This window comes from Schistocerca americana, chromosome 1 (genome assembly GCF_021461395.2).
Source record: "Schistocerca americana isolate TAMUIC-IGC-003095 chromosome 1, iqSchAmer2.1, whole genome shotgun sequence".
Classification (NCBI taxonomy): domain Eukaryota; kingdom Metazoa; phylum Arthropoda; class Insecta; order Orthoptera; family Acrididae; genus Schistocerca; species Schistocerca americana.
The window spans coordinates 806,331,452-806,346,258 of NC_060119.1; positions in this window are offsets into that span (position 1 = coordinate 806,331,452).

Here is a 14,807-nt window from a genome sequence, read left to right on the forward strand (position 1 = left end):
CGTGGGGATTGCCATAGGAAGAATGGAAGGAGGAGAGTCGCACATTGATGTGGCCCTATAGCTTAATTTGTAATCGTTCTGTCGTTTCTCGGGTGTGGCGACAGTTTATAGAGACCGAAACTTTATTCCGAAGACCAGGGCAGGGCGACAACGTATGACATCAGAAAGAGAGGACCGTTAGTTGGCTATAAGGGGACGATGGTACCGCTTTAATACTGGACGGCAGCTGGCGTCTGACCTCACAGCATCCACTGGACGTTTTGTATCGAGATAAACAGTGTACAGAAGGCTTCGGCAGAGTGGCCTTTATTGTCAGAGACCTGCTGTATATGTGCCTCCGATACGTTTTCACAGAAGAAAACATTTAGAGTTGAGTCGTCCACGTGTCACCTGGACGGTCGAACAGATGAGTCCTGATTTGGTCTGCGGAGTGATTCTGGATGGATCCGCATCTGGAGGGAACGTGGAACATGATTTCGGGATCCAAACGTTGTGCAAAGAGCCATATCGAGGAGGATCCCTAATGGTGTAGGCAAGATTATGGTGAGCACTCGAACATGTCTTCATAAAATGTACGGGCGAATCGGTATTGTTTAACTGCTATCAGGTATTGTGACGATGCTATATCCGCGGACCTAACCGAATCTCGCGCGCCCTGCCGTCGCTCAGCCCGGCCGCACATGCACGGTGGTCGGCCTTAGCTTCACGTCGAGGCCGCCGGAGGTTCATGGCGTTATCTCCGGCTGAAGACGTCGCACCATTCAATAGGTCTTGCCTGCAGCTCCCTCTATGGCTACAAGATATAACGGGAGCACAGACCTGACGCCACGGCCGCTCGCTCTTGCTCGCTAGCTGTGTTAATATCGAAGTGTTATTGTATAGATTTTATATGACAACCTTGGGGTTAGAACTCAGTTACGATTTGGATTGCACTGTGGATTTGTGAATTGTGTTGTGAACTTAATTACGTAGCTACTTGCTGTGAGAGCAATAGACGGTGCCTGCTTCAGTGTGGAGAATAAAGATAAGTCATCTTCCTGATCGCTGGCGCCTTACTTTGAGACTAATCTTTTCTCGGCCATCAGATCTTGCGTCACACCCCGGTCACGTCCTGCTACCAATTCGAACTTATGTTTGCCGCACCAGGTAGACATAAAAAATGGCTCTCAGCACTATGGGACTTAACTTCTGAGGTCATCAGAACTTAGAACTGCTTAAACCTAACTAACCTAAGGACATCACACACATCCATGCCCGAGGCAGGATTCGAACCTGCGACCGTAGCGGTCGCGCGGCTCCAGACTGTAGCGCCTAGAATCGCTCGGCCACACCGGCCGGCGCAGACATAAAAGACGAGATCTTGGAACCTCATGTGCAGTTACTGCGAGTTGTCTTGGGCCCAGACTTCGTATTAAAGGACGACAATGCTCGACCTCATAGAGCACGGGTGGTTAGCGCTTTCTTGGAAACGAGAGATATTGCACACATGGCCTGACCTGCTCGCTCTCCCAATTTAAATCCTATAGAGCACGACTGGGGTGCATTTGGGAGACTGGCTGCACCGCGTCACCATCCACCAACCACTCTCCAACACTTGCGAACAGCTCTGTGGGAAGAATTGGCGTTATTGCCTCAACATGAGATTGGTGACATCATTCACAGCATACCCTTGTTAAGTCTATATTGCTGCCAGAGGTAGTCAGACCCCACAGTGAGCAGATTAACCAGCAGTGGGCAAATCCGCTAGATTGGGAAAAACGCAGAAAGTTTTTATCTGTCATTAAGCATGTTGCAGTCGTTTACGTTCTATATTCTTTACACCGTTTTTAGCTTACTATCACCAGTTTATACTTTTTTGTAGCATGATAAACACAGCCTCCCAAAACTTCCGTTTGTTGCTTTAATTTTATACACCAGTGTATTTCTTATTCTGTTTTTAAAGTAACTTACATTTTCACACAGGAAAGAGCAATTCCGTCTAGATTTCTATAAATTAGATGTATGTTTGTTTCGTCATTACAGCTTTTCTAGTACAATACGTACTTGTCACTACTTTCGTTGCGCTCAGAGCAACAATATTGCAAATTAACGTACTATGTTGCAAGAGTCAGAGAAGAAAACTAGAAAAACTAGATCATTGACTCTTCCGATGTTATCGTTTGGATAAGAGTCGTGCGCGTTCAACTGCAGCTGTTTAGGGTTGTTTAGAAAAATTTTATTTATCAACCACATGACGGGGTGATGGAATACACGTATTGTCAATTTAGTAAATACTTACAGATATGCTTCGGTGGACATACTAGATTAGTCGGATAAGATTTCTTTGAACAAAGAGAATTCCAAAATGTCAACGTCGGTATGCAGATCCAGCGTGGCATGAAAATGTTGTCTGTCCTGAGGAAAGTTTTGGAAGTTCCGTTAATGATGCATGATACTGAAAAGATCCTTACCAGGCATTAAGCACAGATCGGTCCACACGCTTATCCCTTTTTAACCAAGACACGCTAACAGGTCATATTCATGAGTTCGGCGAAACATTCTTTGCTGAATTTTTTCCAGTTATACAAAGTCAACCATCAGTGCCATGTTTATTCTTATTAGACTGAAGCAATGAGCAGACTGTTCCAGTTCTATACAAAGGAAGGGATGATTAGATGAGGACTACGAACGGGTGATATGTCAGAAATGAGGACGTAAAGAGAGGGAGCATAAGCTCGAAATAGCGAAGGACTGAGAAGGACACTAGCCGAACTCTCATCATTGCGTTCACCTTAAGCAAAATTTGGAAATCTCGAAATCTGGAGGCCGGGTGGTGATCTGAACAGGTTGCGAGTAGGGTGTGTTGCCAGCGCGCCTACTAGTTAGGTAAGTTCCATGTTGTCTCGGTCAACATGTGCGCTACACTGATTGCATATCGCAAATTTTCAAAGGTATTCGTAGCAGAAATTGTCAGTTGGTCTACGCATAATAGGAAATTCAATCACTTTGTTTCCTGTAAAAGAAATAATACACATCAGTAAACTGAAATCTACTACCCGTTTTCCCGTATATGAATGCATATCACAGGAACAAATGTAGGGTTTTGATACGTTTTGCACTAACAGGCTGATTCACGAGCAAGATTTGTGCATAAAATTTGTAAATATTTCGCGCAAAATCAGCTGAATTATGGTGAACTGTTTGTATGTGTAGGTCATTGATGTAGAGACTTTGATACAATTTTCTCTTCGTAGATAGACTGATTCAAGAGGAAGAATTTTGGACGTATTTTGTTACTGCTACGTCAGACAAGTCATCTGGTCGTAGAAGCTGAGGCAGGTTGCCGGTAATTACGTAAAGCCAACACAGTCCTTAATCGATACCAAAAGGCGATGCTCTGAGTGAAGTTCATATTTTATCACAAACGAGCTATGAATTTGCAATAATTTTTTCCGGATTGTTCTCGAGATTTGGAAATAATACTGTGGGTTTCACAGACTTAAACCTGATTAGAAATGTCATTCTCTCGGATGCTCGTGCTTGGCTCTGATCAATGTGAGGCCGTTCGGTCCAACATGGACGTGCATTCGTCCACGGCTTTTGAATTTTATCTCTTGTATATTTTTCAAAGAGCCTCCATCTGACCACTCCGTTAGTTATAACAAAATTTTGGTTATGAGCTCATGGTTGACTGGATAGAAGAAGGTACGACAGAGGGAGTCGTACAGTTCTCTTTTGTGACCAGCGGCCCTCTTGTTGGTTGCAGGATGATGTTAGTTGGTGGCTCTGCTTTCGACAAACCGTACTCACCTAGACAAGTCCTTCACTGCACTGATCTCAAAATCATGGATGATTCTACTGGTGAAATCTTATGCTTTGCCTAGAATCTTTTTTATTGTTACTCTTGTAAAGGCAAAGGCCTGCACTACTTCTATTACAATCAAAGGTTTCATGACGAAATTTAAATTCCGACATCGGCCTCAATTGGGCATTGAAATTAATTCGGTGGCGACAAGTGAAAATTTGTGTTGGACCGGGACTCAACTGGATTTCCCGCTTCACGCGAGAGGTCGTCTTACCCGCTTTTCTTTTCATTTTTTAAAATGTACGTGTCGCTTTTACCACTTTTTTATTTTTATAATAAAACTTTTTTGCGCAAAGGAATATATAGGGGAACAGCAAGGCTTTTTTTCTCTTTCTTCAAGCAAAAGATTCGCAATGTGAGAAGAGTGACTATCTCAGAGGTTCACATCGATATCGATGTGCAATTACCATCGACAACAAATAAAAAGATATGGAAGTAAGAACGCCCTCTTGGAGTAAGCGATGGATAGGCATTTTATCCAGTTCACTCCACTGGTCTTCGTACATGGGAAATAGGTCTCATTTAGGAACACAGTTGGCGCAATGGCACGGGTATCCATACGTAGAAGAAAGGCAAACAATTTTCGAATCAGCTACGAAAGCTTTGCAGGAGATCCACAAATCAGTCGATAATCATCCGTGTCAAGCATGTGACACTGGGGATAAAATGGTGAATCTGTCATGTTAATAACATGTGGACGAGGCCGTGTCATGTATTTCCCATTAAGAACCAGATAAGGTCGCACGAGCGTTGATGTCCAGGAGGACATGGTGCACAGAACACCAGGCCACAGGCCATGAGACTGTAGGATAAAGGCTTTCCACCACATACTGGGCGCGATCTCTCATCATGAGGCGATAAAGGTCTCGCACCGTAGGGTTTCTGGTACAAGGTAAGTCGGTATGGACGTAACTTGAATTCAGTGAAGGCTTTGAAATGTGAGAGGGAGGTAGAAATATGTGGTGGTACAAATGGCGCCACTCGGGATGTACGAGCTAGTTCATCAGTCAGGTTCCCATTAATCAGGTTCAGTGGAGGGTCCATGACTTCAACATCGTACTTCCATAGAGGGCAGTCGCTCCTGCATTGACGCTGACAAGATCAAGGCCGCCGTCTCGAGCAGGAAGAGTTAGCGTGTCGTTTCGGACTTTGACAATAATACCTATACTTACAAAACAGTCAAAATGAGATTCGAGCGCGCACGGAGGCTTTCCGGCAGTCGTTCTTCCCGCGAACGATACGCGACTGGAACAGGAAAGGGAGGTAATGACAGTGGCACGTAAAGTGCCCTCCGCCACACACCGTTGGGTGGCTTGCGGAGTATAAAAGTAGATGTAGATGTGCGCGGTGCATCGGTAAAGTCTGTGCCAAATGAGGTAGTTGCGACACTAGATCAGTGTTAACAAAATCTACAAGTTGTATCTCGTCTAATGCTCGCAGAAGATGTGCGCGGTGCATCGGTAAAGTCTGTGCCAAATGAGGTAGTTGCGACCCTAGATCAGTGTTAACAAAATCTACAAGTTGCATCTTGTATAATGCTCGCAGAAGGTTGCTATGAACCTTCGAGCAGGTCAGTTGAAGGAGGCGTTTGTAGTTAAGTGAGATCGTTCGCTATATGTCACATGTGAGGGTGAGCCCCAAACATTTGAACTTATCCAGTAATGGCAACGGGGCCGTACTCCCTGCTGGAAGAACTCTGCCAACTTCGTCAGATTTTAACGGATCCCGCAGCAGTCCTATATCGGTTGATCTATTCAAACGCCTCTCGCACTTGAGTCCCCGATCGAACCAAGAACATCAGGTCATTCGCATACGCGTGACATATGAAAGCATGCAACCTTATTGTGATTCCAGTCAGCCGACTCCGCAAACCATGTACCAGTGGCTCAAGGGCGATGGAGTAAAGAAGTATCGACAGCGCACATCCATGGCAGACGGACCGTACGGTAGTAATATCGCCCTCCGAACGGCCATTAACAACTACCCGTGACGTGCCATCGCGGAGGAGCTGCATTACAATGTGTATAAATGTGCAGGGGCAGGCCATCTTTGTAGCACAGTCTCAAGAAAGTCATGATTCGCACTATCATATCAAAGGTGTGGTTGAAGTCCACCGTCACTAAGGCACAGTGAATGCGACAGGTTACTGCCAGGAGCGCGATCTGAATGTCGCTGTCACCACCAAAGCACGTTTGTTCCACTGAGATGATTTGAGGATGGATGTGCCCAAAGCGGTTGGCAAGAATCTGGGTAAAAATCTTGAAGTCACAATTTAACATGGTCAGTGGCCGATAATATCGAACACCTCGAACCCCAGACGACTGAGGGACCGGGATAAACAGACCTTCTACGAATTCAGGCGTGAGGGGAAGGTCAAGGGACATAAGTTCTTGTTATATCTCAGTCCAACTTGAAGCCATGACTGGACTGTGCGGCTGGTCCCGGCGGAGGTTCGAGTCCTCCCTCGGGCATGGGTGCGTGTGTTTGTACTTAGGATGATTTAGGTTAAGTAGTGTGTAAGCTTAGGGACTGATGACATCAGCAGTTAAGTCCCATAAGATTTCACACACATTTGAACGTTTTTGAAGCCATGATGTCGTGGAATGAACGGTAAAACTTTAAAGGAAAGCAGTCGGGGCATGGTGATTTCTTTGCAACTCCCTTACGGAAAGAATCAGCGAAGTCATCAGCCATAATCATTGTTGCAAGAATCTCTACAGCAGTTCCTTCAAGATTTACCATCAATGAGTGGAAAACACCATCAACTTCTGTGGTGCCCTGCCCCTCGGCCACACACGGAACTGTTTGAAGTGGACCACAAGGGCACCTGCGGTATCATTCTGGGACGCCAGTAGGCGAACATATGATATGTCGATGGCGTGGACCAGCGTTCTTAGACATTGCTGCTTCTCTCAGACAATATGATGCATGTACGACTGTCTTTGTACCCAATCTTGACATCTGACATGTACCATTGTTTCCTGAAGGTGGCGACGCGTAATCCATATTACCTTCACCTTAATCTGTTGAATTTCAACTTGCTGTTGAATGGGAGGGGGGGGGGGGGGGGAAGGGGGCCATGGCTCGACAGCGCGTGGAGAATTGTAAAATAATATTGTGTGGTATGTCGATATCATTGCATTTTGTCACGACTATAAGTCAACATATGGTTCAAATGGCTCTGAGCACTATGGGACTCAACTGCTGAGGTCATTAGTCCCCTAGAACTTAGAACTAGATAAACCTAACTAACCTAAGGACATCACAAACATCCATGCCCGAGACAGGATTCGAACCTGCGACCGTAGCGGTCTTGCGGTTCCAGACTGCAGCGCCTTTAACCGCACGGCCACTTCGGCCGGCTAAGTCAACATAGATCGACGTCAAGCAGGATTGGCGTAGTTGATCCACTACCGGAGCATTGAAAGATATGATGGAAGGCGTCTCTCACTGTTGTTTGAAGTTGTCTCTATGAGCTGCATGAATTTATGATCCTGGGAATGGGCGACATTCGGCTTCCACGTGCCTCTGCTGCTGCAGGAAGAAGTGCAAATGTAGGCAATGTGGTCGGAGAAGGCCGTAGCCCATAAACGAGCGCCTAGAATGGCAGCTGTGAGTCCTTGGTCAACATAGATGTGATCAAGATAACTCTCTGGTAACATATCTATACGCAGGCCGATCACAATGCACGTGTGGTAAAATGGGGATGCTGGCCTTGTTGGATAACACACAACTGAAGACCCCACTTAGAACAACACGGCAACAATTTCCCTCAAAGGGGCGAACTGTCCTGAATAGAATTACGGCCATTGCCACGGCTCGGCCATGCCTGAGGAAGGATGAACATTGGTGATTTGGACATTATGTAAGGACACACCAAGAGTCCTAGCCAGTGGTAGGTAAGCCATTTCATCAGCCTCAGTATCTTCTTTTAGAACTAAAGCCGTCGCACTACCATTATCAGCACAGCGTGAGATAAGCGTCATAGCCATAAATAGCTGCAAATACCTCTAACCAAACTTGGCACATCCACATCCAGTACCTCAGTTGATTAGCAGTCATCGGTTGAAGCAGCACCATTCGCTGCTGTCACAACAAAGGGTTTTTCGTCTTCTAGATCATCAGTCCATGCAGAGGTTCGCGGACGTTGTGCATCCGATGGAGCATTTGTCAAGTCTGAAGGCGCTGTTGTGTCTGTGGTGGAATAGTGGTGCTGGTTCAGGTGGCATTCAATGTCCACAGCCGCAGCGCCAGGTATGTGCGATGATGATTTTTACATCCGGCGGGAGGTAGGGTGGAGGGGAGTGGGGGGGGGGGGGGGGGCTAGGCTTGTGGTTACATTAGGAGATGATCTTGGTCAGTAGAATCCACAAGTCTTGAGATTGTGTCCCGCATTTTTCAGGCGTTTCCGACGTCTCTTTAGCGACTATTGCTTGCACACGTTATCTTCAGTGTCCAAATATGCGGAGATGCCTGGGGATCCCGACTGTCAGGCACAAAAGCATCAGTAGGCACGACCAGAGTCGAAATCCGTCCCCTGCACTGGAGATTGCTTACCACCGCACAAGACAGGCGATATAGGAGGAGGCAAGGGCAGAGGCGTCGTTGTATCTGCAACACCCTGTAATGGTTCAATAGTAGGAGTCAGCACGGACTATGGTTGGAGGTCGTTCTGGAGAACCTCGACAAATGTCAGCGGGAGCATCATCTGGATGATGGTGATGTGTCTTCCCCAGGTGTCAACTGGGTCGTTTTGTGTTGCATACAGGAGGAAAGGAGATGTCCTTTTGGTCAAATCCTGGGCATGTCTTCTGCTGTCCATCATAAAATATAACGGCGCGGCATCGGCCGATATGTAAGTAGGACGGCACGTGTTTGATTAGCTCGCCAATATATAAGTAGGACTGCAAGTGTTTCGTTAGCTCGATCGGATCTGTTCTACCTTGTTGAGAACTGGATATGTGGGAAATTAAGCCCACTTTTCAGCTGTATGTTTAATCACCTTCCTATATGGGCAGAATGTAGATACCATTACTTCTGATGGAACCTCAAAAAGGCGTTCAATTACATGGATTCTCTGAAGTCCATGGCCCGCATGTCCCACAGTTACGTCACCGATGTGTCCATCAGAATGACGGCATTTAAGACCATTTCTAGTTGAAAACAGTATTCTCTCACATACCTCCTCGTTAATGAGGTCACAGACACTACACTGCTCACTATAGACAGATGGAAGGCAACGAGATCGTTATAATCAGTCTTTACTTCATCTCTGATAAATTGTTCGATTTCAGGTCCCATCGGTCATGCATATTAAGTCAAAAAAACGATCTTAAGAGTCGATTTGCGATGGGCACAAGCCATTCTCCTAAGAAAGTATAGTGCGCTAAGACGGCTCAGTTTTACACAACACCGTGCGCAATCTGCAGGGCGAGGTCGTAAACAAGACGTCTGCTCCACTACGCTGGCGAAGGCACTCATACTTCGGCTATCCGAGCAAGCGCCACGTCCTACCCAGATTTCCAAAATTTTGCATACTACCTAAGTAGTGCCCCCTGTTCATTACCCTCATTGCTTTCAGGCACTCCATCTTCAGACCACAAGTGGCCCAGTCGTTACGATGGTTTTCTTTGACCGGAGCCGCTACTATTCGGTCGAGTAGCTCCTCAATTGGCATGACGAGGCTGAGTGCACCCCGAAAAAATGGCAACAGCGCATGGCGGCCCGGATGGTCACCCATCCAACTGCCGGCCACGCCCGACAGCGCTTAACTTCGGTGATCTGACGGGAAACGGTGTATCCACTACCTTATTACTTTCAGGCTCATACTGATTTCCTCCAGAGATCGGACGAAGAGTGCATCTGCACTGAATGATCTTTGATTACCGGCAGGGAGCTTATATTCGTACCTGTAATGCCTGTCGGAAATCCGAAAGACGTCTGAGTGTCTGTGTGTTACTAAAATTCTATTACAAGCACCAATGTACAGTGTACCCATCATGTAAACAACCCTTACAGTGAAGCCCGTTCAACGTAGCGTCGTCAAAAACTAATAAAATCGATTTGTTACTATATTGCAAGTCATTTAATCCACCGTCTTTCTTTTTCTCCTCTTCAGTTGCACTATTCTCTCGATAGATAAATCACTAACGTGAATGTCAGGTCTAACAATAAGTTACATGTAAACTTTTAGCGCTTGTGCAAAGTAGACGTACTTCTGCCATTGTCTCACAGGCAAAAATGTGGATGGCTCTTTCGCGATTTATGCGCTTGAGTAACTCTACTCATACCTATATAGAAGCCCACACACTTTTCTCCAGTGTACGTGAGATCCGGTTTGCTAAGTGAAACTGCCACCACAGTCATTATTATTTTGCGGCAAAGACAAAGAAGGATGGAAGGTTAGGTTTAATGCCTCAGCGATGGCGATGTTCAAATGGCTCTGAGCACTATGGGACTTAACTGCTGAGGTCATCAGTCCCTAGAACCTAGAACTACTTAAAACTAACCAACCTAAATACATCACACACATCCATGCCCGAGGCAGGATTCGAACCTGCGACCGTAGCGGTCGCGCGGTTCCAGACTGAAGCACCTAGAACCGCTCGACAGCGGCCGGCGATGACGATGTGTTTATAGACTGAGCACACGCTCGGACTGGGAAGGATCTACATTTTCATACACAATCGGCAAACAACTGTCGAGTGCATGGCATAAGGTCATAGTATTGCCATACGACACGGTACCTTCCACATCAATTGCGTATGGAGTGCGGGAAGAATGATTGGTTAAATGACACATGCATACTCTAATTATTTTAATTTTTTCTTTTAATTTCGTAGGAAAGATCGACTTCAGCCGCAATCGCACTTCGACATAATTCGATAGTGAAAGTTGAAAATTTGTGCCAGACGGACTCGAACTCGGACCTCTTGCTTTACGTGAGCGGTTGCTCCAATCACCTCGGCCGTCAGGGCACCAAATCCTCAACTGGTCATACGCCAGTAGCGTCCACTGCCCATTCACCTACTTCGTGGCAAGAGAGTCCTGCGTTCATGCTAGAGCGTTCCAACTGGCTGGCCGACCCGAACTCGCAACCGGAACTCCCGGCGCGAACTCACCTGCGACTGACAACGACCGGGAAGTAATAGCAGTCGAGCAAAGATACTAGGAGAGGGGATATATCGATAGGCGCTTCTAGCGCCGGTCACAGCGAGGCAAAGCAGCAACTCAGTGACAGCAGTAATTGAAATTAACGTAGTAAGGTGGAAATACGTTAAAAACAGGGTGTAAAATATGTAATGGCGTGAACACGAGCCACGCAAGGCTCATGCATTTTGTCCTTCGAGAGAGCAGTTTGGTAATCTTTCATAGTCAATGACAGTTGTAAATTATTAAGCTATCCTGTACTAAAGAACTGAGTCAAAGTTAAGTAAATCTGTTATTCACTTACGCAATAAAGTGACATTAGAGACAGAACAGACACCACAGACGTATATATAGTATAGTCGAGTGAATGACGTAGGGTTCATTGTATGGTACCACATTACATGGTTTCCTCCTGTAACAATCACGTATGGAACGCTGGACTGTCTTCACGGTAGCTGAGGAAGCGGTCTCAAGAAACATAAAAGTAGCTCTTGAAATGTTGTAAGCAGGCTTTCGCAGGATAGTTTGCTTCTTTCTTCAAGAGTTTTCCAGTTTAGCTTTTCAACATTTCCGTCACGTGAGTTAAAGAGCCTGCTAATTCAGTTCTTTCAGCATCTTAGTAACAATTTCCCTTGCGTCGAACAAATATCCGACCATTCGTGCTGCGCTCGTTTGTATTCATTGAGAGATGGCTCGTACGAGAGATTTGTAAGCAGTATCCTTTGTAGACTAGCTGCAGTTGCCTAAGATCCTGCCAATGAACCGGAGTCTTCCACCTGCATTACTGAGCATAAGTGATTGTTCCATTTCGTATCCCTACAAATGGTGACGTCCAGATATTTGTCAGTTCACTGACCGTAACTGTGAATAACTGTTATTGCAATCATAGCATATTACAAGTATTTACTTTGTGTAGTGGATAATTTCACTTGTTTCTCCTGCCACCGAACTTCACTAATTCCCACTATATCTAACTTTAACCTGTCCATTTCCCTTTTTAAATTTTCTAACCTACCTGCCCGATTAAGGGATCTGACAGTCCACGCTCCGATCCGAAGAACGCCAGTTTCCTTTCTTCTGATAACGACGTCCTCTTGAGTAGTCCCCGCCCGGAGATCCGAATGGAGGACTATTTTACCTCCGGAATATTTTTCCCAAGAGGACGCCATCATTATTTAATCATACAGTAAAGCTGCATGCCCTCGGGAAAAATTACGGCTGTAGTTTCCCCTTGCTTTCAGCCGTTCGCAGTACCAGCACAGCAAGGCAGTTTTGGTTAGTGTTACAAGGCCAGATCAGTCAATCATCCAGACTGTTTCTCCTGCAACTACTGAAAAGGCTGCTGCCCCTCTTCAGGAACAACACGTTTGTCTGGCCTCTCAACAGTGGTTCATGGGGCGGGGGGGGGGGGGGGGTGTCTTAGGAAACTCAATAAACGATTACAGTGCATTCATGGCCACGAAAATGCCCTCCGACATTTAGATGGGTTAAGGCTATAAAAATGAATTGAGATTATGATGAAAAGTGTGGTTTTTAGCCAAATAGCTGGAGAAAAATATCGTGTATTACCGTCGTGAATAAAACCATACTGCTTACAGAAAAAAAATTGCACGATTTATTGAACAACGCTTGTAATACGCTGAGTATCATGTCGAGTCTCCTATTGCCTGGCCTAGTGTAGTAACTCGACGAGGCATTGGCTCGATAAGTAGTTGGAAGACCCCTGCAGAAACATTGAGCCATCATGTCTCTATATTGTCGTCCATAATTCCAGAGGGGTTGCCGGTGCAGGATTTTTTGCACGAACTGACCTCTCGATTATGCCCCCATAAATGTTCACTGGGATTCGCGTCCCGTGATCTGAGCAGCCAAACCATTCGCTCAAATTCTCCAGAATATTTACAAAATTAATCGAAAACAATTGTGGGCCCGTGACATGACATCTATTTTGGAACGTGGCTGCGTCTGGTCTCCAAGTAACCGAAAATAATCATTTCCAGTCAATGTTCAGTTCAGTCTGACCAGAGGATACGCTCCATTCCATGTAAACACAGCCCATGCCTCCACCAGCTTGTACAGTGCCTTCTTGACAACTTGGGTGCATTGCTTCGTGGCGTCTGCGCCACGCTCGAACCCTACCATCAGCTCTTACCAACTGAAACAGGGACTCATCTGACCATGCCAAGGCCGGCCGCTGTGGCCGAGTGGTTCTAGGCGCTTCAGTCCGGAACCGCGCTGCTGCTGCGGTTCAGGTTCGAATCCTGCCTCGGGCATGGATACGCCTGATGTCCTTATTTTAGTTAGGTTTAAGTAGTTCTGAGTCTAGGGGACTGATGACCTCGTATGGTAAGTCCCATAGTGCTTAGATCAATTTTAAATATTTCTGACCATTCCACGGTTTTCCAGTCGTCTAGGGTCCAATCAGTATCGTCACGAACCCAGGAGAGGCGCTGCGGGTGATATCGTGCTGTTAGCAAAGCATTCGCGTCGGTTGTATGCTGTCATAGCCAATTAAAGCCAAATTTCTCCACTCTGTCCTAACGAATACTTTCGTCGTACATCACACATTGATTGGCCGGCCGGGCCGGGGTGGTTCAAATGGTTCAAATGGCTCTGAGCACTATGAGACTTAACTTCTGAGGTCATCAGTCCCCTAGAACTTAGAACTACTTAAACCTAATGAACCTAAGGACATCACACACATCCATGCCCGAGGCATGATTCGAACCTGCGACCGTAGCGGTCGCACGGTTCCAGACTATAGCGCCTAGAACCGCTCGGATGTCCTTAGGTTAGTTAGGTTTAAGTAGTTCTAAGTTCTAGGGGACTGATGACCTCAGACGTTAAGTCCCATAGTGCTCAGAGCCCTTTGAACCGTTTTGAACACATTGATCGCTGTTGTTATTTCACTCAGTGTCACTCTTTGGTGGCACTGACAACTCTACGCAAACTCTGCCTGTCTCGGTCGTTAAGTGCAGGACGTCGGACACTGCGTTGTTTGTGGTGAGAGGTGACGCCTGAGAATATGGTTTTCTTAGCACACTCTTGGCACTGTGGATCTCGGAATATTGAATTTCTTAAGGATTTCCGAAATGAAATGTCCCTTTCGTCCAGCTGAAACTACCATTGCGTGTTCAAAGTCTGTTAATTTACGTTGGAGACCGTAATAACGCCGGAAACCTTCTCACACCTGAATACAAATGACAGCTCCGCCAGTGCAGTTCCCTTTTATACTTTGTGTACACAATACTAACGCCATCTGTATATGTGCGTATCGCTATCCTATGAGTTTTGTCATTTCCGTATACATTCATTAGTTGAGTAGATGGAAATGGCAACTAAAGTGCTCTTCAAAACTTTCCTCGGACTTTGACGAATGATTTCGAAATAATACTTCATTTCACGACTACAGAGACACCATATCGATAACGACAATGCCATTCCGGACACTCAGATATATTGCTGCCATCGATACTCATCCAGTTTCGATGATACTTTCCAAGTTTTAAATCGTTGCAATAAGTACCATCATGCTAGACATTTCACAGGGTCTGCTAAAATTCGCGGGGAACTGCAAAACAGAAACTGAATAACCATTTAACTTTTCTTATAAAGCATGTATGAATGTATGTATGTATTGAACTGGGGACCTAGAAACGACGGAGAGGATTCGTCCCCGCCGTAGCCCTCAGTGCTACACAACCTCACAACAGGCTACAGCAATGCACTCACCCCACCGCCGCCCCACACCGAACACAGGGTTCTTGTAAAGCATACTTTAGTACAAGTACACTCAACAAATAGTCTAATGTAT